This window comes from Cinclus cinclus, chromosome 3 (assembly GCF_963662255.1).
Source record: "Cinclus cinclus chromosome 3, bCinCin1.1, whole genome shotgun sequence".
NCBI classification, from domain to species: Eukaryota; Metazoa; Chordata; class Aves; order Passeriformes; family Cinclidae; genus Cinclus; species Cinclus cinclus.
In genome coordinates this window covers 98,368,467-98,390,933 of record NC_085048.1, presented here as the reverse complement: position 1 = coordinate 98,390,933, position 22,467 = coordinate 98,368,467, and the positions used below count along the sequence as shown (strand labels likewise).

The 22,467-nt window shown below is 37.8% G+C and overlaps 1 protein-coding gene across 21 annotated transcripts in view; it reads left to right on the top strand.

Moving 5' to 3' along the window:
* The window catches only part of NRXN1 (neurexin 1), a 672,652-nt gene that overhangs the window by 580,896 nt on the left and 69,289 nt on the right, over positions 1–22,467 (top strand). The gene's annotated exons all lie outside the window — the stretch shown is intronic.

Below are 22,467 nucleotides of genomic sequence, written 5' to 3'. Positions count from 1 at the left end.
AAGGTGAATGAATTAAGTAACTTCATCTTGTGGGTACCCTGAGCAGTCAGACATTGTGCTTTAAAAAACCTAAAACTTATCAAGATGTTCCTGTGGTGGGGAAGATTCTTTTATATTTATTCTTTCTTTAAAAAGAAAAGCAACAACAACAACAACAAAAAGCAAAAAAAAAAAAAAAAAAAAAAAGCCCAGACAGAACAAACAAAAAAAACCCCTTCAACCAAACCAAATAAAAAATAGTACACTGCTAAAAGCTTTTCTTGTTCTTTTGGTTCACGAGCTTGCTTGTGTGCCCAGTGTGCCATCAAGACATGACAGACAACTACACTCCTGAGATACAGAAGTAGGACAAGGAAGACAGAAAGCATCATGAAGGACTGCTGAATAAGGTTCATTTTCTCAAGAATGAAGCACATGCAGATTAGACAGAGGCTGAGGTCAGGCTGCCTGTTTTCTGTGTAAAAACTCAAGTCACAGTGTGAATTGGGGCATCAAACTTAACACTTCCGTTTTTCTGTCTGTAATATCTTTGTATGCTTTCTCCTGTGGATCAAAAACTACAGTAAAGCAAAAGTTAAAATTGTTATTTAATAAACTTGAAGTAGTACATTTAAGGTAAAAATTATCCTTTAAAAAAGTATTTTTACTTGCAGGTTGCAGGGGGCTTTAATAGTTATTGCCATAAGTGACAGAGTTTTAATAAATAACAATACATTTTCTTTGTTCTTAATTCTGTTTTAAATAGTATCTTGCACCCTATTATCCAACTAGTGTGACCTTAATATTTTTCAGTAACAAAATTTAAGACTTCATCAAATTTACCGAATGAAGATATGTCTCTAAAAGTGTAGAACACCCTCATGGTGTGGAATAATTTGAGCTAAATTAATATTATTAAATTAAAATTAAACAAAGTTAAGCTGTTCTGTAAGTTCCCAGCATATTGTTGGCCTCTGCCACTGTCTCGTGTAACTCCCAGGCACAACTTTGGAGGAAGAATGTCACAGAGACCATTCTCAGTTGGCACCTTGCATGTTCTGTAGGCAGCGGGAATTTACTGGTATAATTGCTTTGCCATTTGGCCTCGGTTTCTGGGAGTATTCCCCAGTATAATTTGCACACTATTTGCATGCTTAGCCACTAAAACTTTTCTTTTTGTGGTGTTCCAATGAGATACTTTTGGAAGAAAATTTTCTTAAGCTAACAACTGTGGTGAGGTATAATTTTTTCTGAAGAGGGGAAACAAAACAATTAGGGCAAGATTATATTCCCAAGCTGATCTGTTTCTAGGCTGTGGTGCCTGGAATAAGATATGACTCTTATTGACTCTATCAGAACCTCCACTCAATTTTTTAGAGAAGTTCACTACCACTGGGGCTGAGTGGCCTCAAAGCAGTTCCTCATCCTTTTTTGGCAGAAGTGGCTATGCCAAAATACCGTAAACTCTTTGATAACCCACCATGAGGAGCTTCCAGCAGGCTCCAGGAGCAGCCAAAGGAGCAGAGCATCGCTCCAAACCAAGTTTTGAGGGTGAAGGTTTTGATCAGCTTCTTTCACCTCTTAGCCTGGATGGAGCAAGGACTTCATGCATCCTTTGAGAAACTCCTGATTTAAGAGCCCGAAAGCAACATTTGTGAGGAACGCATTCCATAGTAACATCACTGCAGCACCTGGGGCATCTTGACTTTGTAAATGACCCCTTCTTGACTCCATCTGTGTCTGAATGCCCTGTCTGGTAGAATCAATGTGTGTAATTTTATACACTTAATTAGTCAGCGACTGCACTGGAACACGCTTTGCCATCAGACCCTTGATTTGAATTTGAGAGATTGATAAACTCCCAAAGTCAGAGGTGAAATTTGTCTGCAGGATGCTATACTATTCATGCAACAAAGACCTAGGAAGCTACTGAAGCACCTTAGAGACATAATTTCTTCTCTTCATTCATACTGACACCTGAAAAGGCTGAAAAGGCTGACCTGGAACAGAGACTAGACAGAGCAAAAGGAATAAAATGGGTATTTATTGAAAGGATATGCCTTGGGCAGTGCAAGACCCCAGCCAAGGCTACACCCAAGTTGTACCCAGATGGATCCCAGTCCCAGTTTTTACACTTTTACAAGTTTTGGTTCCTCTACACATTGCAGCCTACTGTCCAGCCACAGCCCCAGGTTATGAAGTCTCAACCTCTTGCCGTTCCCTTTGCCATTGTTTGTGCTTTTTGGGTAATGGGTGTCCTTGATTTTTCTAGCTGGGAAGGGGTTGTTTTGTCTAACTACCCTGTGATGAGAACTTACTAACACCTAATATGAAGTTTCAGAGTTGCACATCAATCAGCAGAGAATCTGAAAAATATGAAAGCTAAAACCCAAGGCATCAATACCTGGTTCTTATTCTATATGCATGTAATAATTTCTGAGCTTGTGAGCCATATGGCTCCCACAGGTCTGTCCTGCAGGGTGCTGAGTAACCATTTTCCACCTCGATGTCGCTGGAAATAAAGGCACTCACCATCTTATAGAAAAAAAAAAATCTACCTTTGATTTCTTCATTTTCTTTCATTTTTGCCCTTTACTTTTTTTTTTCTTGATTTTTGCTTATATATAATCTCTGCAATGGTGTCAACTACACTGACATACAGTAATGCACAAGAAGAAAAATTACCTCTCCAGTATTAATTAGGTAACTGAGGAAAATATCCAGCTGAACAGCAATTGCTAATGAAGAAAACCTTGCATTACTGCAAACCAGTGTGGGGCTGAAATAGAATAGAAGCAAATTTTCTAATCAGTCAGAGATTGTTTGCTCCATTTGCAGAGGTATTGAATTCAATTAAAGATTGCAATACTTAAAGAAGATCATTTAAATCACTATTTATAAGAAAGGTTCTTTTAAAAAACCTACAATGTTTAATTGATGGAGTCTCCGCTCCCTCACAGATATTGACAAAAGCAATATATGATGCAAGATACACATGGGACTTCCAGAAAGTGTGTTGAATACTGTTCTGCATGATTTTAGATGAAGGAGGTATTAGTGCTTCTGAGAAAGAAATGTTTTTTGCTGAGGACTCTAAATGAAGGTTTCCCAGCTTGGAAATATTTTAACAATGGATGTTTTGGTGATGACAGACATCTTAATTTTTGCAATAGGAAATGTAAATTTTTCAAAGGGGAGAAAGGTACTCAGAGTTTATTGAATGTCAATAGTTGGTGAATGCCTGTTTTTCCTTAGTGCCTTAAATCCTCCCCCCCTACTTCCCATTTTATTATAATGGCATTCAAGCTGTCAGCCTCCATGCAAGGCTCGGTGTAAACACAGAGGAAGTAAAAGTCCCTGCCTCCAGTATCTCATACAATAAACAAAAGGTATCAAGTAAGGAGAAGGGGAAAAATAGGAAAGCAGGAGATGTGAGGAAGAGGGAAATAAAGCAAGCATTACGTTGTTTCAGTGTTGACAAGTGTGCAGATTTGCAGCCATTGTGGGAGGGACACTTTACTGCGCGGAGGTTTTTTTATCCAGGCTTTGATTCTACAACTGTAGGATCACCACAGGGCTACAGCAGATTCTGGATCAGGCAATTTAAGGACTGGGCTGCCTGGTCAAAGAGTTGGTGCAAAATTGGCACCAGCTCTGGGGGAAGCCCTGGCCACTGGCATGGGAGCTGAGGATTGCAGGGGAGGTGCTTTGCTTCCCCCACGCTGCATGGGAGGAGGCTCAATATTTTGGATACCTTTTTGAGCATGTAAAGAAATCCCCCAGCTTAATTTTTGCAGGAACAGGAATTGTGCTAAATGAATATATGTGCTGCTAACTTTTAGGGAGCCTTGTATGCACTTGGACTCAGAAATCATGAATTTGGTCTAAGAATATCACTTTTTTATGAAGTTATTCAGCAAAATCATGCAGTTAAATTCACCCTTCTTTTTTGTCTATTTTAACACTTTTAAAAAGTCTAATTTGCAAGGTTTTCTATTCAGTCTTGAAGGTGATAAACATCTTTTAAAACTGAAAATAAAGATTCTCATGTTGTAGAACTCCAGGAGCTGAAATGTTAAGCTAAACACTGAGTACTGCAAGGTTTGCAATAAAAATTACAAGAGTTGGCAGAAGCCTGAAAGGCTTCAAAAGGACTTAGAGAATGGGTTTTGCTTGAATTAGGAAAGCCCAATCAAGCCTTTAGTATCTCTTTGGCACAGCTTTGTGAATCTGTATTAACTGGAAATCATAAATGAAGTGATAGTAAATCAAGAATAATATGCTCATTTCTCATCCCTTTCTAAGGATTTGATTATGACAGCCTATCCACAGAGCAGCCTCTACTCTCATGCACTGGAAACTGTTTCTGAAAATTGTCTGCAAAATAGCTTATTTTAATTTTCCATAATGTATTCTGGCAGTCCTCTTTCTTCTCTTCAGGGTGGGTTCTTATCAATAACACTAAGCCACTTAGCCAGCAATTGCTGTATACTGTGAGATGATTACGTGTTTGGGAACAATAGGAACTGATTTTTGGTCAGGCAGAACTAAATCAATGAGCTGAAATTTGGTCAGTTGCCCTGGAGGGCATACATCAGGTGAAGGGTATGTTTCCTTATATATAGTGAAGCAGCATATTTAAATAGTATTCACTGTAGCAGAGACAATGACAGGCTTGGCTCAAAGACTTCACCTGCCAAATAAAAACAAGCAGTGGAGAAAACAGGGATGTTATCCATTGAAAGAGTTCAATTTTAGGACTGGCAGTTGAATGACCTAAACATGACCTCTACACAGGACAGCAAATATGAGCATGTTTTATGGAGACATGCTGATCATTAAATGAATAAAGATAATATTAATAGGGAGATGAGTTTTTTCTACCCATTTTGCTTTAAAATTATGTACTGTATAGTTTGCAAAGTCCTGTTTCTATGCACAGGTGTTGTGTTCTTTTCATGTATCTGCTTCCACTTCTTTCTCTAGATGGTCACACCAGCTTGGACACCAGCTTGTCCATAGTTATCAGCCCCAGTAAGCAAAGCTCCTCCCCAGGGCTCTGATAAATCATAAGGATTTGACTCAACAGATGCTCACTAGTGTAAAGTGAATGCCACAGCTTCCAGTATCCCAGTGCTCAGCACCCATACATGTCCTTTAGATGACAGATCCTGGAAAATTTGAGTGTTCAGGGCGAATCTCATTTGCGGTAGGATCTCTGTGCAAAATGGTGATTGCAAAGTGCACACGTTTCAATTGCAGGTTGACAGAAATTTACCTAGGTGCATGAAACCCATGCACTTCTTGGTTTGTTTTGTTTAAAATATCACAGTAAGAATTTTAAGATTCTTCTAGTGAGTTTTTGATCATTTGATTAATTGTTTTAAAACACAGTTGCCAACATCACTGACACTCAAGTTGTCAAAAAACTTAAAAAGAGGATACAGTGAACATCAAAATTCTCTATCTTTGTTTTAATATTTGCTACCTGATCACGTTTGATTTTCCCATCCTACTGCAAAATATTTGCATATTGAATATTGGCTTTTCAGCTGGAGTACTGAAATTGTGTCAATAGGGTGGCTTTAGAAAATCAGTATTCAGTGCCTCTTGAACTGGCTCATTGGTCTGTTGTTTTCAAGTATTACTTAATATGATCTCATGGTTATCTGTCTATCCCTCTTAATAAGTACTGAATTTCTTGACCAATTCAGTCAAATCTGGTTCAGCATAAAGATTTCAAGGATATTCAGCTTCCAGAAAAGCTAAATTGTGTCAGTTCTGGTGCCTATTCTGGTCTTCTGTTGCATAGTGCAGAGCCAGGTCTTCCCCTGCTTTGCATTTAAAAGGCAAAGATGAAAAAGAAAAACAAGCTGTATGTGTGTATTTAGGATGAGTTTCTCAAAAAATCCCTCAAACTCATTAATATTTCTATATTCCATCAATGTTTTTCAAAATCTTATCCTATGACACTTTTATATATACTCTAACAATATCCTTAATTGTGCCAAGCTCAGAGGATGAAATTTAGTATTAGTTGTTGGCATTTGTTGGAGAGGAGTGGTTCATAGAACCTCTTTGGAGCACAGTGGAGCACCAAAGGTAAATCCTAACCAGCTGCATGGAAAACTACAGGCACAGAAAAACTGAACATGATCAGCAATGCTGCTTCCTTCCTACTGCACTGCACAGTCCAGAAAAGACTTCTGGTTTGTCTTTGTCTCTGTTGTGGGTTAACTTCAAGAGGCACCATCCACATGGGATGAGTTTCCAGCCCCCCCAAAGGAAGCCAAAACATGACATTTCTGTTCAGACAGTGGGATATGTCTAAAACCTTGAGCACTGCTTTGAAATTACCCCCTATGGTGTGTACACACAGGGGAAAATGAAAATGAAATTACAGGAGTGTTAGCAATCCAAAAATGGCAAAGATGCTTGCATAAATTGCTGATAAATTAGTTGCAAATAAAATTTCTTTTTAAGTACAATTTGAGAGAAAAGGATGTCAGGCCACATTCTGCTTTAATTTTGGTTTTCTTTCATGTTTAAATGACCAAGTTCATTTATTACAAGTTGCTTTATTATGTTTTTTGGTTTTGTTTTTTTTTTTAACCCAGATTGGTCTTATCCAGTCTCATAATCTGACACATTACCATGTTTGAAAATGGTGAAATTTAGTGGAGCAAACATCATCTTGGTACCAATGTTTTTTCATAGCCTGCTGCCTTTTTTTATTCCTAGTAAGTTGCTCATGTCATGTTAGGATAGTAACATTTCTAAAACATCCCTCTGCATAACATCAGACAACATCAAACTGTTGCTGAGCTGTCGCACCCAAATTTAGGCAGTGATTTTTTGGCGAAATATTTCCCTTGCAGTTACAGCTCTTTTGTCAACCTCTTTTCTTAGGAAGGGTCCTCACATGAAGCCATGCTTGGTCCTCTCTCGTACTCTGTGCTTCCACTGTTCCTTCTCAGTGCCTGCCAGCACCCTAAACAAACATTAAGATTACATGGAAATGTGATTGTTTCACCCAGGTGGAACAAGAGGTTGTTGCTGAGCTGGTGACCCTTAACTGTGCCATCACACGGCTGCAATGCATTTTTCTGCATTTGAGGTGGCTGAAAAAGACAGGGTGTGTTATAGTCACTGATTCTCAGCAGCCTTGAATGATAGAAATCCTTGTGTTGTGTCTCAGAGCTTCTGTTCTACCATGAAAAGAAAGCAAGAGTCGTTCAGTCCCCTTATCATTTTCTGGAGCCGTTCTAAGCCTGAAGATCTTGTTAACCACTTCCTTTGGTGCATTTTTGTGATTGAAGCACTGTGTGTTTTACAAGCTTGGCTCACACAGTTTCCTTTCAGAAAGCATGAAATAATACATTCTGTTTCTGTTGTGTGCAATTCCTGAGAGCTGAGGGAAAGAAAAGTAAATTGACTTAAGGTGTGACCCTCCACTCTCAGTGGTGAGAGCCCAGAGCAGGCACCCTGCCCTGACAAAGCTTCAAAGTGCTGCCACACTTGCAGCCCTCCCAGTGCAGTGTCAGTCCTGCTGCTGCAGCCAGCCTATGGATTTCAAGTGTTTCCATGGCACATGGAGCTGCTGGCAGATGAATTTTCTTTCCGTTTCTAATTAATCAGGCTAATTGCTGCAAGTTGCAGTGTTCAACCTGCTTTTATGTGTGGCTGGCAAGGACCTGACTACAGCAGTCTGTTGTGTGATGTTTTGTTGAACATCAAGCGTGTATCAGAGCCCTTCAAAATGTAGGTGTTACAACTGTTTATGTACTGAAAATTTCCTCTAAACACAACGGTGACAGCAATGTGAGAAACCTTTCTGCTCACTTACAGTTATTAAGACCAAATCTTCATTCACAGGCACGCCTGCTTCATAGACTGCCAATCATTTTCTTTAATCAAATGTTATTCTTGAGACTTTCAGTTAATAAATTAGTACAGAAGGTTTCTGCAAGACCCTTTTTCCCCCCGCTGTGGGTAGTATCAACATCCTATGTCTGTCTTGAATAACTCAATAAGTACTTCGTGATTTATGGATTTATTTAATCTGTTAGCTAAACTTGTCTTTAAATATTTGTTTTCATTTAGTAATCAACAGTTGATTCGAACAGCTGAAACTTATGCTTTGTTTATATGCTGGCATTACTTCAGAGTTAGATACTTCCTAATAGTTATGTCTTGATGCTCTTTGTCTAGAACATCTGCAATTCTGTTATGAATAATTTTGTATGCAGTGTTCTCTTTTTTTGCATAGCTTTTCTTTCACTTAATGAATCTGTTGAAACATCTCTTTTTTGCAGTACAGTTTCTCAAGCACACGCATATATTTATACGCACACACACACAAACACATTTTTAAAAGGCAGATTAAGTTATTAGATTGGAATTTTTTAATGTGAAGGGGAACAGTAAAGTCTCCAAATAGACTTAAAGAAAAAGCTATGAAACTTGCCAGTTTCTCCAAAGAGGAAACATAAATGATGGGCAGGGTCAAGTGCATGAAAGAAGAGAAGAACTGAAATTTTTCCTTGGATCCAACTATGGCCCTCTCTCCTAGAAGTGCATAGGAACATGGGGTGAGAAATAGGAACCATTTTCTTAAAGTCCACTCCAGACGATCTGATGACATATTCACCAACTGAATGCAAATCAAACAGGTTTGTATTCTGACCTAGGGGAAATGATACCATCTTCCTCCAGTTCCTTTCCATTAATAAATAACCAAGCACTTCCCTGCTGTGAGATGATGATGGGCTGAGGATCAAATCCATTTGTGTCTTTGATGTGTTCAGATACATCATCACTATGGATTGTGTCTGTATCTAAAATCACAGTGGTGTGAGTACCAGGTTTTGGGAGAACATGTAGCAGGTAGCAGTAGAAGTAGTTCTGGAAAGGAAGAAACTGTGGAGGAGGAAGCCCAAGTGAAGAGATTCCATGGTGCTGACATTTCCTCAGATCCGCGAGGAAAGAGGCTCACACGGGGAACAAAACACTTGGAAGGTGCAATGTTATCTTTCTAGTCTTTAAATCCAGCCACATACGAAATGTCTGGGGCTTTGTGGGTGGATCCTGTTGAGAAGAAAGACTGAAGCAGTCGACAGGGCTTTTGAAAAGAAGCTTGCAGGTTTTCCTCAGCTCCCAGCATAACACTATAAATATACAGAATATTCTGACATTTTCATGTATTTAAAAAAAAAAAAGTAAAGATGGGTGAGGTCAGAACAAATGGCCTTAGCCATATATCAAATGACAGTTGCATATTATTTTCAGGATTTTAAAGCAGGACATCGTTATCTGTGCTGAGTGACACTGTGAGGATGCTGGGAACAGCACGAGTGAGGTTCTGATGTTCATGCAGCCACAGCTGAATCTGCTGACTAATAGATTATTGGTTTTCCTCTTCCTGTCCAGATTCTCTGGTGATTTTCACAAATGTGCTAGCATTAATAAATTCCAAAGATAAATATTCCCCCTTCTTTATGTCTATTTCAGATAATATTTTGGAAAAATGAGTGTGGATCCTCTCTCCATGTTTCACGAGGTCACAAATTCACTAAATTTAAGTGTCTGGAAATTATACTGAATCCTTTAGGGATATCTATCTAGACTTAATGCATTCAGGAAAGCTGGTAATTCCTTACATTAATACAAAGACCTAGTTGCTTAATTCCAGACTTCCAGGAGTATTGAATATGACAGTCTGAATACATTTTCTGTAGGTGTGATGGACTTGGTAATTAACTGATTTAATCCATGCCAAAGCATTATCAATACTTTCATATCCCACTGTGGAGGATGGCAGTGGTAGCTAGATATGTGTTGTCGTCTAAAAATTAAATATTTGCATATGTATTTGAGTGTATAAAGATATTTTTTTCACTACATTTTTATGGTGAGGTGATGTCTAATTGCACCTAGGATAGCATAACACTTAAAATATTTCCCTGATAATGACATTAACATTTCTTGTCCCTGGGGTGGGTGGTAGCAGCTTCTGTCACAATACACAGCCATAGTCTTAGAAATAATATTTTTCTGAAGGGGTCAAAATGGCCAAATATTGTAGTTAAATGAGGCATAAAGACAGTTGTAGTATTTTCCTTATGGAATGACAGTCATGGTTAAAACCATATGAAGGAGAGAAAGGGTCAGGATGTGGTTATTACCTTCCCCAATGACTGATGGAAGAATCATTTTTGATGACCCAATATAGTTTTTCAATTTTTATCAGCAGCATACTGAGATTGAAAGAAAAGAAAAATTTCTGTTCAAACTGTGTGATTTTTTAAAAAAAAAATATTATTCCATATTTTTAACTACATACAAATTAAAAAAAATTCAAAATGAAAATCCAGTGTTTGGAAAGTGCTTTGTGTGTATTATATTAATTTAATTAGACATAAATCTGTAAATGACTGAGATCAGCCCAATGTTTTCAGTCAACTGTTTGAAAAGCTTTGCAAATCTGTTGAGGTAGTGAGTGCCTCCCCTGCAAACTTAACTGACTTTAGTACTCAAACTTTTGCAATAGTTTTTGTAGTGCTGAGTCCACACAGAAATAGAAAACATTATCTATGTTTTTAGTGTTATACAGGTAAACCTCTAAAGAAAATCCTACAATTAATTTAATCCTACCCTTAACATCTTTGTGTAATAAATATCTTTCTATATTAATAATAGCTATCAGCTTGTTTAGTCTCTGAATAGATTGAAGTGCTTTTTTGTTCCGTAAGAGGGAGGTAACAGATGTCTGACATGATAATTTCACCATATGGCAATTCTATCTTCTTCCTAGTGCAGTATTAAAATAATAATGATGAACACAGAGCAACATTGTTAATCTTAGTAGGTGGAAGTTTCAGCATTGTTGAAGAAGCATCAAGGTTTGATCTTAGTTTAGTTTTGAACATCAGACAAGGTGTATTGTTGTTTTCCCTCTATAGTCCTGGGTTGGTGGTAAAATGAGCTGAATAACTCAACAAGAATGGTTTTGTAACACAGTGTGCCTTCTTTCTATTTTTTTTTTCTTCTGTTCTGAATATGTAGCTGTTCATATTTCAGCTCATGCTTGGGGTTTAAGCACATGTTTTCCACAGAGTTACTTGCAAATTTTGCTCGTGATGTTCAGGTGACTAGCAAACCAAACAAAATGGCAAGTTTTCTTTTTGGCAAGGCAAGGTCATCAGTAAAAAACTGTGCTCACGTGACCTAGGTAAATGGAGCCAAAGGGAGAAAAAAAGAAAGAAAAATAGATAAATATTAAAGGAAGTGTATTCAGGTGTTTCAGTCAGGTAACAAGGAGAGTCCATTTGCCCATGGGACAATATAGGAATTTAGAGTAAAATTCCTGACTTTCATTTTTTGGTCAAAGAAGAGAAAAATGAAGTGTCAGGGGTGAAAGTCAGTGTGAGCACAGTTTTATTTAGAAACACTAACAGTAAGACAGAACTGTAATGGTCCATTTCCTGAGTATTGTCTGTAATCATTGAAATTGCTTTATTTTTTTTCAGTAGTGTAAAAGGAAATTTTACAAAATCTATTGCTGATGAATAAGGCACAAAAGATTTTTCAGTTTATGCATGTAGGGCCTCAGTATGCAGAGGTATTCCAGTTCAAGATAGTATTTCAATATGTTTTCTTTAAACATGTTCTTAAATAAATGCTGAAAATGGAAGGGATTTAAACATGTTCTTTTCAAGTATTTTCTTGCATCAAGTAGTTTCTTGAAATTAGAAATAATAATGTCTGTTCTGGTGCCGTCTTAACCTAGGTCTAAGCTAAAGGTAAAATCTCAATCAGTTCTCATTAATTTCCTACTGAAGAAGGAGTTCTGTTTTCTTTCATCTCTAATTAAGATGTGCCATGAGGAGTGATTCTGATATCTGAGCCACTGTTCTGAAACAGTGAAAATTTGAAATTAATGAAATGTTTTATTTCTGACCAAATAGACCATCTGTGAATTACATTCTACAAAAACTCACCCACAGGTGATAGGGCATATAAAGTGCACTTTGATTTGCACATTTTAAATAGTTCATTATTTATCAATGTCAGCATTCTCTTAATTGTGGTTCTTTTCTGGATCACCAGAAGAGCATTTACTGGTGATCTTTAGGGAAGATAGCTCATCCCTCTGTATCTCTTCTCCTTTTTTTTTCCACTTGCTTTGCCATGCTACTGACAGTTAAAAATACATGAATAATTGACAGACTGTTTTCCTACGTACTCTGCTGTCATATTTGCCTCAAGAGCCTGCATTTAACTTCCTGTGAGAGAGAAGTGATCTGTGGAATCTCGAATAGAAGGTATTTAAGGGCTGTGAGGTCTTTTTTTGTAAAGATGAGGTTTGGACAATGAAGACACTGAGAAGTTAGATAGGAGTAATTAATCTTATAATATCCCATAGTTATAACAGTTTTGGTGAAACTTAAGAAGATACAGGGTGGTAGCAAATAAAACATGAATACATATAACCATAAAAAAAAAGAGCAGATCTCAGATATGTCAGTATTATGGCTTAATAGAAATTTTCCCATAACTTTCTCCAGTACAAACTTTGATGTCTCTCTCAAAGTTTCAATCCCTGACTTTGACAAAGAAGAGCTGGGATAAATGTGGATGATGTTACTAATGATGTCAGTCCTTTTCTGCCCAGGCTGGCAGCAAAGCTCTCATTTATTTCTGGTTTTCACTTGTGCTCTGGGAACTGGAGTGCAAACGTCCATTGAAAGCACAGAAAGTTGCAGCAGATGTTGCATGGAATTACCTGCAGCTACTCTTGACCAAGAGGAAACTGCAAATAGTGGGCTATAGAGGAAATTCCCTGGGCTGTGCTGAAAAGTTTCTTAGTATTGTCAACGCATCTACATTTTTGTTTCTCTGAGAGGATTTGTTCCTCAAAGAAGGACAAAAAGCTATTAGTACCATTGAAAGCAGCCAAATAGCTAATTCTTAATTTTCTGGATTTTTTTTCCTTTTTTTTAACTTACAAATGGATATGCTGTGAGAGTTGGATTGGGAATGTGTATTACCCTGGCACCAGATAAGCACAGAAAGCAAACGGTAACAGATCCTTGACTTTGGCAAATAAACAAAGCCTTTGATAAGTATTTCATATACAAAGCCAAATTCTCAGTCACTGTGGTACAACTCTATTGACTTCAGTTACGGGCATCAGTGTAGCTGAGAGGAGAACGTGAATTACAAAATTCTAATTTTCTTGTGCATAAAAGAAAGAATGCAGGAGCTCTTGGGTTGAGAATTTCAAATGAAAAATAGACAAAGAGTGAACCACCTCGGTATGCAGTCCATCCTTAATCACCAGCAACTCAGGTAGACCCCAATATTGTGTGCTATGGCATCTGCAAATGAGCAAAGATTTAGGCCCAAAGTCAGTGCTCATTTATACAGGACAAATTAAGAGCAATAGGTCTGTGCTGGGATAAGAGTCTCTTTTCCTGAATACTATCCTACCATCTCAGGCAGTGTATTTAATTTGCTGAACAAATTTTCTCACTCAGATTTTGTTGGTACTTGAACATTTCTTGAAGTCATGTGGGACTCAACACAGTTGCCTACGCAGAAGCATTTAATGCCAATGTGGCTGCTTTTGGAGCAACAAGAGGACCCTTCCTCAGAATTTTCTGGGTTTTCTTGCTCAAAAGAGGATCATACTCCTAACAACATAATGGCAATAACACTAATATTTCACGATATAATAACACTATAATAACACACTATAATTCACTGTAATAACACAATAACACTAATAACTTCTAGCACCTCCTTTATGATCAGTGTGTCTCTGTGGCTTTTGCTAGGGAGAAGGGATTGCTCTGCTCATTCTGCCAAAGTGACCAGCTCAAATTCATCTATCAGCAGAGACAGGGCAGGGGGGAGCTTGGGTCCCAGGTGAGTTTTACCATATATAATAAGTCAGCAAATGGTTACAGATTTACAATATACACAGCCCTGAACTTCATTAATCAGGTTTTTCATCTTTTTTCTTTTTTAAAATCATGTAGCTGAAGAGAAGAAATTATTTCAGGTTAAGCTGAACTCCTAGTTTTTCAAACAAACAGGTTTTTTTCTTTCTTCATATGAGGAGGGTAAAAAAGATAATTGTATTTTGTATGGTCATAGAGAATTTGTGCTGGTTTCAACCAGCTGCTGAAATCAGTGATAAGAGGCACTGGCCTCCCCCACTGCTGCTGGATAAAGAGCTGCTGCTGAGTCTATTTCTCAAGCTTAAGCCAAATTGCTTTGAAAGCTTGTGAAATTCAATTTGCAAGAGAATGGAGGATTCTCTCCATGTAATTTCAAAATGTGAAAAATAGTAATTGCTTTTACTTCATTCAGACTATCCGTATACATAAAATGGCCGCAATCCTTCGGGTCCCAGCCTCCTCTGCCACTGGAGTCAGGAAGAACCCACACCAAAGTCTGGGAGATGCTGGACCCTACATCTTTTTGTCATGTCCTTTCCCTTCAGTGGGCAGGCACATCTGCTGAATGGTTGTGCCTTTCTATCTGCTCAAGGCACTGCTTTGTATCTGGACAAATTACACAAAAAATAGTTTGTTGTGATAACTCTCTCTTTAATTGAGCATGTTTGTGTTTGTTTCTTCATTGTGGAGGATAATCTTGTATATGAATAGTCTGGCTTGATCTCATATGTATAAGGTGTTTAGATTTCTTCTGTTCAGTAGAGAGAGAACGTAAGTATTAGTGTATTTTTTACAAGCCTCCTGTTAGGAGTCATCCTTGATCCTGTGGCTCGCTTCCCTGCTGGTAATCTTTCTCCGTGCTTGAAGAGCTGACAAAAGCATCTGGGTCTCCCTAGCAATAATTAGGGCAAGCTAACTGCCAGCTGCGCTGGAAAGTAGCTCTGGGTTTTGATGAAATGCAAATGCAAACTGCAAGCTGGCTGGTTCCCCATGCATTGTTTCCTGTATGCAGGTCTGTATCTTTACAGAGGAACTGCTGCAGTGCGATGTGTTTAACTGAGACTGTTATCTCATGGGATTTTTTTTAAGTCAGAAATTCCACTGAACTCTGGTGCTATCTTGAGAACAACAAGCTCAGAGCGAGGAATTGGGGATTTTTCCTTTTTCCTTCTCTTGCATGGCTGTAAATGTAGTATTGCCTTTACAAATTAATCAAAAGCTTCAGTTTTCAAACACTGAACTTCAAAAAGATAATGGAGGAACCTTCCTCTACCCCAAAAAAGAGTAGAACAGCAGTTCTCTTGATGTCAAGTCATTGGGTATTAACTATTAAAGGAGTTTTCTCCAAAGTAAAACAAACATGCATAAACCTGTAGGTGAAAAAAAGATACCCTCAAGTTGCAATCTAGTAATTTTGTGTCCAGTAATCCTACCTCCCCTAAAAGTCATTGAACAGGAACAGGAAAAGGGATGCTTAGGCTATATTTTACTAACACTCACAGCATTCACTGTTCATTTGTGCTCGCAGGGTTGAACAGCTTTGTTTGCCATGGAGATGATTTGTAAGCTAAGGCTTAAGTGGTGTGTTGTGAATGACCACATGCCCAGCAAAAAGGTGTGCAGAGCAGCAGCTAGTTATGAAAATTTAACTATTTGGATTTGGATTATTTTGTTTGTTGTGTTTTTTTCTGTTTGTTTGGGTAGGGGTTTTTGTTTTGTTCTGGTTTTTTTTGCTTGTTTTTTTTTTCCATTGAAGAGAGTAACAGTTTAATTTGTGAGCAAAATCCTGCCCAGCTCCTCTTAAGACAAAGTAGTCCTAGGTCTGAAGATGTCCTGAGATCCTGCTTTGTCTACAGTTCTGTCTCTGTGACAGATGTTTATTGGTCTTGACACTCCTTCCTTTGATATTCATTACAGTGCCATTACAAGGGTTCTGTTCTTCTCATAAAAGCTAAAGCAGCATCTTCTGATTTAACAGATAAGAAATAGAAATCCAACATTATAAAAGAAGAGATTTTGTTTTCTGTAAATCACCTGAAGGTTTTCTTAAAAAAAAAAAAACACCTTTGTCTTATTTTATGACTCCGTGATTATCAGATCATCTTCTTACATTCCTTCTCATGTTGTATCATCATAATTTCCTCAGTCTCTGCAGGAAGCAGAGCATCCCCTCCCTCATCATAAGTTTTAGTGCTCCTTCATAGACTGACTTAGAGCAGGTGTTATTAATAACCTGCAGTTATTTTTTTCTTTTCTTTCCAGAGGTAATTATCAACAAATGCTGATTTATTTCTTTTTAAAATCATAAATGCATTTGCCATAGCACAGCACCTTTGCTGTCACTCATGCTCTGTTCCACCATGGCGTGCCCTGAATCTGTTTTGTGATACATGACACAATTACATCTTGGGGAGATTTGTTCTTCCCTTCCATATGTAGTATGATTAATTTATTTGCAGTCAATACATGCTTGGAATGAAGTAAGTTTTTCATCTTTCTGCCTTTCTTCATGTTTCTGTGCTCGGTGGATTTTTTTGTGTTTTTTTTGTTTGGTTTTTTTGTGGGGTTTTTTGTTTGTTTTTGTTTGTTTTTTTCTGAGAGGAAGTTTTCACAAAGCTGTTTTAGTGTTTATTTTCACTGAGAAGCTTAGTTAAATAATTGAAACAGCAGAAAAATAGCTTAGAAAAGGGGCAAAATGCATTTTCTTGTTTTGCTTCATAAACAGCTGACTTTGAATACCAATGCAGACACTAAAATAAATTAGATTATCTCAGTTCAGTATTCTGCACCACAGTTCCAATCCCCATCATTGTCCCAATCCCCATATCTATGAGATGGAAAGATTAAGTAATAATGAAGACATGTCACTGCACCTGCTTTCACAGTATCAGGCTACACAGAGTAAATTCATCCATAGTTTTTTTTTTCCCCCTCTGGTGTTATCTGTTGTTCCCAGCTCTCAGATGAGGGCTCGATCTAGATCCCCACAGACTCTAAAAACACATTTCTAATGACTGCCTGCTCACATTTGCTTACAGATTTTGAAAACAGGCTCCTTTTAAAGGTCTCTCTACATAAAGTAAACACTAAGCATCTGAGTTGATGTGTAGTTTCATTTGTTAGCACACCACTAAACTGTAACATTGGTTAAATGTTGAACATCTGGCACATAAGGCAGTTTAGTGGCTACGATGCTGTGGCTGGCATGGGTATTTTTTCAAAGGGTGTTTTGGAAAGGGTAAGAGCTCACCATAACAAGGTTTTCAGCCATGTGTGTAGCTTGTGTCCTCCAGAGACACCCCACAACAGTTTGTGTCCTACCCCGTCCAGGTTGTTTTGCAGATTCTGGGCTTGCCTGGGACATCCTTTGTTCATACAGCTCAGCACAGCCCTTACCTCTTACTAGCACAGCTTTGACTTCCCCAAGAACTTCTCAGGATACAACTTCTCATCTCAGGATGAGATGAGCATATGATGGGATATGTGGCAACAGAGGAAATAAACACCAGAAAAAGGCTGTAAGTCCAGAAAAAAGGATCAAACTCTGATCCCTATGTCAAAGCTGTGTTGTACTTTGGCACTGGCACGGTCTTTGGCTTTCAGACTCTTTCTTTATTCCAGCTCATATTTTTTCTCTTCTCTAAATTCTTCCTTCTTTATCAATCAGCATTGCTGATGTAAGCATTATATTTTTACATGCTTTTTTTCTGTTTCACTGTTATGCACTGTGATGATTCTCCCCTTTACTGTCCTCTGGCTGTTTTGATTTTGGCTGGTTTTGTTGTTTTGGATGTTTGGTTTGTTTTTTTTTTTCATATCAAATGGCTCCTTGTGGTTAAGGTCATGTGCCATCAACCTCAGTGAGAGAGTCTGAGTACCATGGCAGCCATATAATTGACTGGATATCATTTCATTGAAAGGTCACAGTGTGCTTTAGAGTTTTTTTCCCTTGTTGTAGCAGCATTTTGGATAGGTTGTTTTGCTTCATGCAGTTCCAGACTCTTGGTTTGAACTTACAGTTTTTCTTACTCTGTAAAGGAAACTGTATTTCATATTAAGCATAATTTATTGTATTCAACAGCTGCTGTTATGATGCATCAGAAATGGCCTATCATGATTGATATGTTTACACTGAACCACAGCATCTGGAATGATTTCCCCATGTATTTCTATCTTCATCTGCTCAGGCCTTAAGCTCTGGGAAACCCAGACATGTGAGATAAGGAGATAGAGAGTGGGAAGGAAGAATCTTACAGACCCTGTAGCTCTTCCTGACTTCTGCTGATACTTTTACTAATACAAGGAAAGCTCTGCAGATAAAAAGCAGGGCAGGATGTGCCTAGAGATTAGAATTCTGTTTGAGCACTGAAAACAGCTCATGTCCCTTGTTGTCCTGCAGCAGACTAGATGAAGTTATCCTTTGGCTTGGTGCTGATTCCTGCAATGGCAGCAGTGAAGATGTTTCCTGCTGTTTCCAAAAAAAGGACCAAGTATCAGCCTTTTTCTATATGTCAGTAGTCCAGGCATTACATTTGTTGCTGGGTCTTCTCCAGCAAGTCCGTGTCTCTTTAGGTGATATAACAGAAATGTGAATAATAGAAATACTTCAAGATAAGTGCTCTTAAAAACTAAGCACAACCCTTGTAGTGTGGCCATAACTGTAACTTCCTCGTTTTGCAACCCAGAGTTCATACTCTCAGGTTCTACTCTGCAGACCAGAGAGCTAGAAATTAATCTTTTTAAAATTTGAAGTGAAATTGTGATATATACATTTGCAAAGGCTGGAGTGTAAAGAACAGTGACAGATACAATTAAGACTTGAAGGTCTTACAGGGAAAATTGGCCACATGTAAATGTGCCAGAAAAGAATAAACTTAGGGTTTCATAGGAGTGTCACCTTAACATTTTACTAATACACTAATTTATTAGCAATATACACTAGTGTATTAATACACTTCAGAAATGGCTGGTACTTTAAAATGGTTATTGTAATAGAAAGCTTCCCGGGTAATTTTTATTGGTCTCCTGTGGGGCTGAAGGTGTTCTGGTACAATGGAGTTTGCATATTCCAGACAATTTAAGACCTGTGAGAAGGTCATTTGTTAAAGACAAATGATGAGTCTGAACAGCTCTGCTACCCTCTGTTTTATAGCTTGTCTTTGGACATAAATGGAAGCTTCAAAAGAATAATAATGCCCAAGCTGGTAAATAATATATGTCATCCTTCCTAATCTAGAAAAATGGTGCATGCCACTTCAGTCTGTAGATATTAACTCACTTCATTGTCTGAACAGAGACCTTTGTAAATCATTTGCCTCATTTAATAGATTATGAATCAATTGCTGTGAATTGGGGAGTTTTGTGACTTCTGTTTTATTGGATGTAATCTTTCTCCTATCATGGGTGTTGCAGGGAATCAGGTTGTTATGACCCACTTTTGATGGCAGAGATGTTATTCCCTTGCAGGAAAAACTTCTCCCCCAGGCTGTAAATTGAACTTGAGAACTAAATTTATTCTGTCTAATACCTCACACTGTATGGCTGAATTTCGAACTGGTCCCATAGCATCAACTTTGGTATAAATTTGACAACTATGCATTCCCAGTATGTATTTGAGTTGTATAATTTAGTACAAAACATTGCCGTTGTTTTCCTCCATGTACTGTGCTTTAAATAGTTCTAGTATTTTATTAACTATCAAGTTGTTTGTATTCCAATTGGTATTTTGCGGTTTGCCCAATATATTTTATGGCTGTATTGTACTCAATCTGAGTGTTCATACATTGTTGATGCTCAATCTTTTACATATCATTAATGATATTTTATATAATTTAATTTTTCTGGGCTACAGTTTTCAGACAACACCAAGAGGTTCCTTGTTTTATCAAACAAGAGTGCATTTGAATAATAATCAGATTGAGAAATGAGAAAAACCTGAATTTAGTAACCCCAGGCATTTAAATACCTTCACCTTTAGAAAATACCTTACAGTTTTTGCAGATGGCAGAGAAGCCCAGTGAGTTTAAATATCAAGAAAACTGCAGTAATTCCCTTATATTTACAGCACAAAATTCAGATGGCAAACCAACTTTTTTTTAAATGCGGCTAGTTCAGTTCAATATATTAATGTATATTGATATTAATGGTTGTGGACCCTGAAAGTGCTTTCATATGAGAGGTTGCAAAGAGCCATTATGACTCAAGCCTGATTTCCAGTGCCTCCTATGCCTGTTTCCTGGAAAGTAGGATCATGTGGGACCAGTTTCTGACTCTTGAATCACAGTGCTGTAAATTTATGTAGCTGTGTGTGCAGGCATCCAGAATAAAACTGCATGGGGAAAATGCAAGTAGAAACCTTGGTCAGTCCCCTTAGTTATGCAGAGAGATAAACTAGCCATTGAAAGTCCTTTTAGCCACTTCACAAGATAGTTGTGAAGTTTTCTTTTTAAACTTCCCTACTTTGACTTCTGCTATATATTACTCCTTTCAGGATCAAGCATTTTTTTCTGTCTCTGGCCCCTCTTTGATAAGTCTGTTCTACTAACCAGCTGTGTCAGGCTTCAGAGATGCTCTTAGAAATACCTGTCCTGTGGTATAGAAGCTTGACAATCATTCAATTTTTATCTTTTGCTAGTAATTCAGGAATTCAAGTGTAGGGTCATATCCAACATGTTTCTTCTTTTTTTTTTTTTCTGGTGTTGCTGCCAATCAATGTAAAAGTAGATACATTCTCCAAGAGGATCAAAATTAGTGGCCAGGGAGGTGTGTTAATTGTGCAGAAAGCTGAAACATGAACCTTTCAACTTGTCTTGCCATCCTTCTGTGTTCAGCTACTAAACCTTTCAATTTCTGGGCATATTTTGCTCTTCATGTTTTCTTCCCATTGGACTCAACGGTGTGGTGTATTTCTCCCAGTAACTCCTACCCCAAGGCATAAATCCAGCTAATGAATGATATTGTCTCTGTACTTTGTTCTGTTTCTCAAAGTGTCTCTTTTTATCCCACATGGATGAGAAGAGTTGCCTTAACACAGGACCTATTTTTTTTTTTGTTTTGGTTCACAACCAGTAATGAGATTTTGAGTTCTGGAGATAGTAAAGAAGTGGCCCTTGGGGGCAAAGCCATCAATGTATTGATGCCATGGCTGGGTCAGCAGGTGATCAGAGCTGCCCTGTAGTCCATCCACATGAACCACTAGCCACAAGATCTGTAGTCCCTCAAGTGTGCAGGAGGGCAGATGTTCTCCATTGCCAATTGTACACAAAGCATAGACCTAATTCTAGAGTGTCCTGTCCCTCAGCTGGGAAATAGATGTAATTTTTATGCCTCTGTGTCAGTGATGTTTAAAAGTTTTTGTGAACACATAAAATAAATCCATTTGGGATTTTGAGGTCTGATTGGTGGTTTGTTTTTTTTTTTTCTCTTCAAATATCCTGGGGCTAGTATTCCCTTTGATGCCTTAAACTGTAACCATACAGGTTCAGTTTTAGCCTCCACATGAAGTAAATAGGATGGAAGTAGGATTAGTTGAGGAGGAAGTCTTTTTAAGTAAGCTTAAAGAAAACACCGTTTCCTACTTTTTTGTCTGAGAAGAAAGGTTGGTAGAAGTTTTGGAAAATTGTCGTGAAATACTTCACTCATTTCCTCTATCTGGATGAGTAGGAGCACTATACCATATATCATCAAGATGTCTTGTGATTGTTTTCCCATTATAAAATAATGTAATAAAATAGCACTGAAAATGAAACAGAAAATGAAAAATTTGAGACTGTACAGGAAAAAGGGCTCTTAATGTTTAATAGCTCCTACTAAAGACCCTTATTCAGGCTACCAGTTCTGATGCTTTTGTAAGTCAGAAGAGGTGTAAAACATTGTTTAAAACATATGTGCTGTGAGGCTGGGCTGTCCTTTGTGTTTCATGACTGATAAGGTGTTGTCCCTAAATAAATCCTGCAATTCTAGCTGCAGTGACACAAATAATAGAACATGAAGGTATGAAAGAAAATGGCCAATTTGAGTGATAGGAAAAGAAGCTATGCTTCATTTTGTCTTCGAAAATAAGGCACACTGAAGATATGATTCCCTTTCTTGAAAGGTTGTATAGTATTTCTACCATATAAAGCTTTCCCTGCTTACATTTCTTGAATGACTCAATGATTTGTGCACATTGTGCAATGTATTTTTCATTTTTGAGAGGTATGTTAAGTAATGGTTCTGTAAAATTTTAAATGGTGTCATCAGATTCTTTGTGTTGAAGAGTAAGGGAGGCAAAATCAGGCAGAACAGTGATGCTGAGCAGGACTGCAGCTCAAGGAAGTAGTTGTCATTTTGTGTTTCTAATGGTCCTTTTTTAATAGGCAAGCATCCAGCACCAGGCACTTAGAATAAATTTATTCTTCTGTGTTTGAAAAATAATATGAGCCTAAGTTACACTTACTGGACCTCTCCTACCCTTTATCATGCTTTAGCTGTCTGATGCTATTTATACTTCAAAATTATTTTCAACCTTTAACCTAATGAAAGA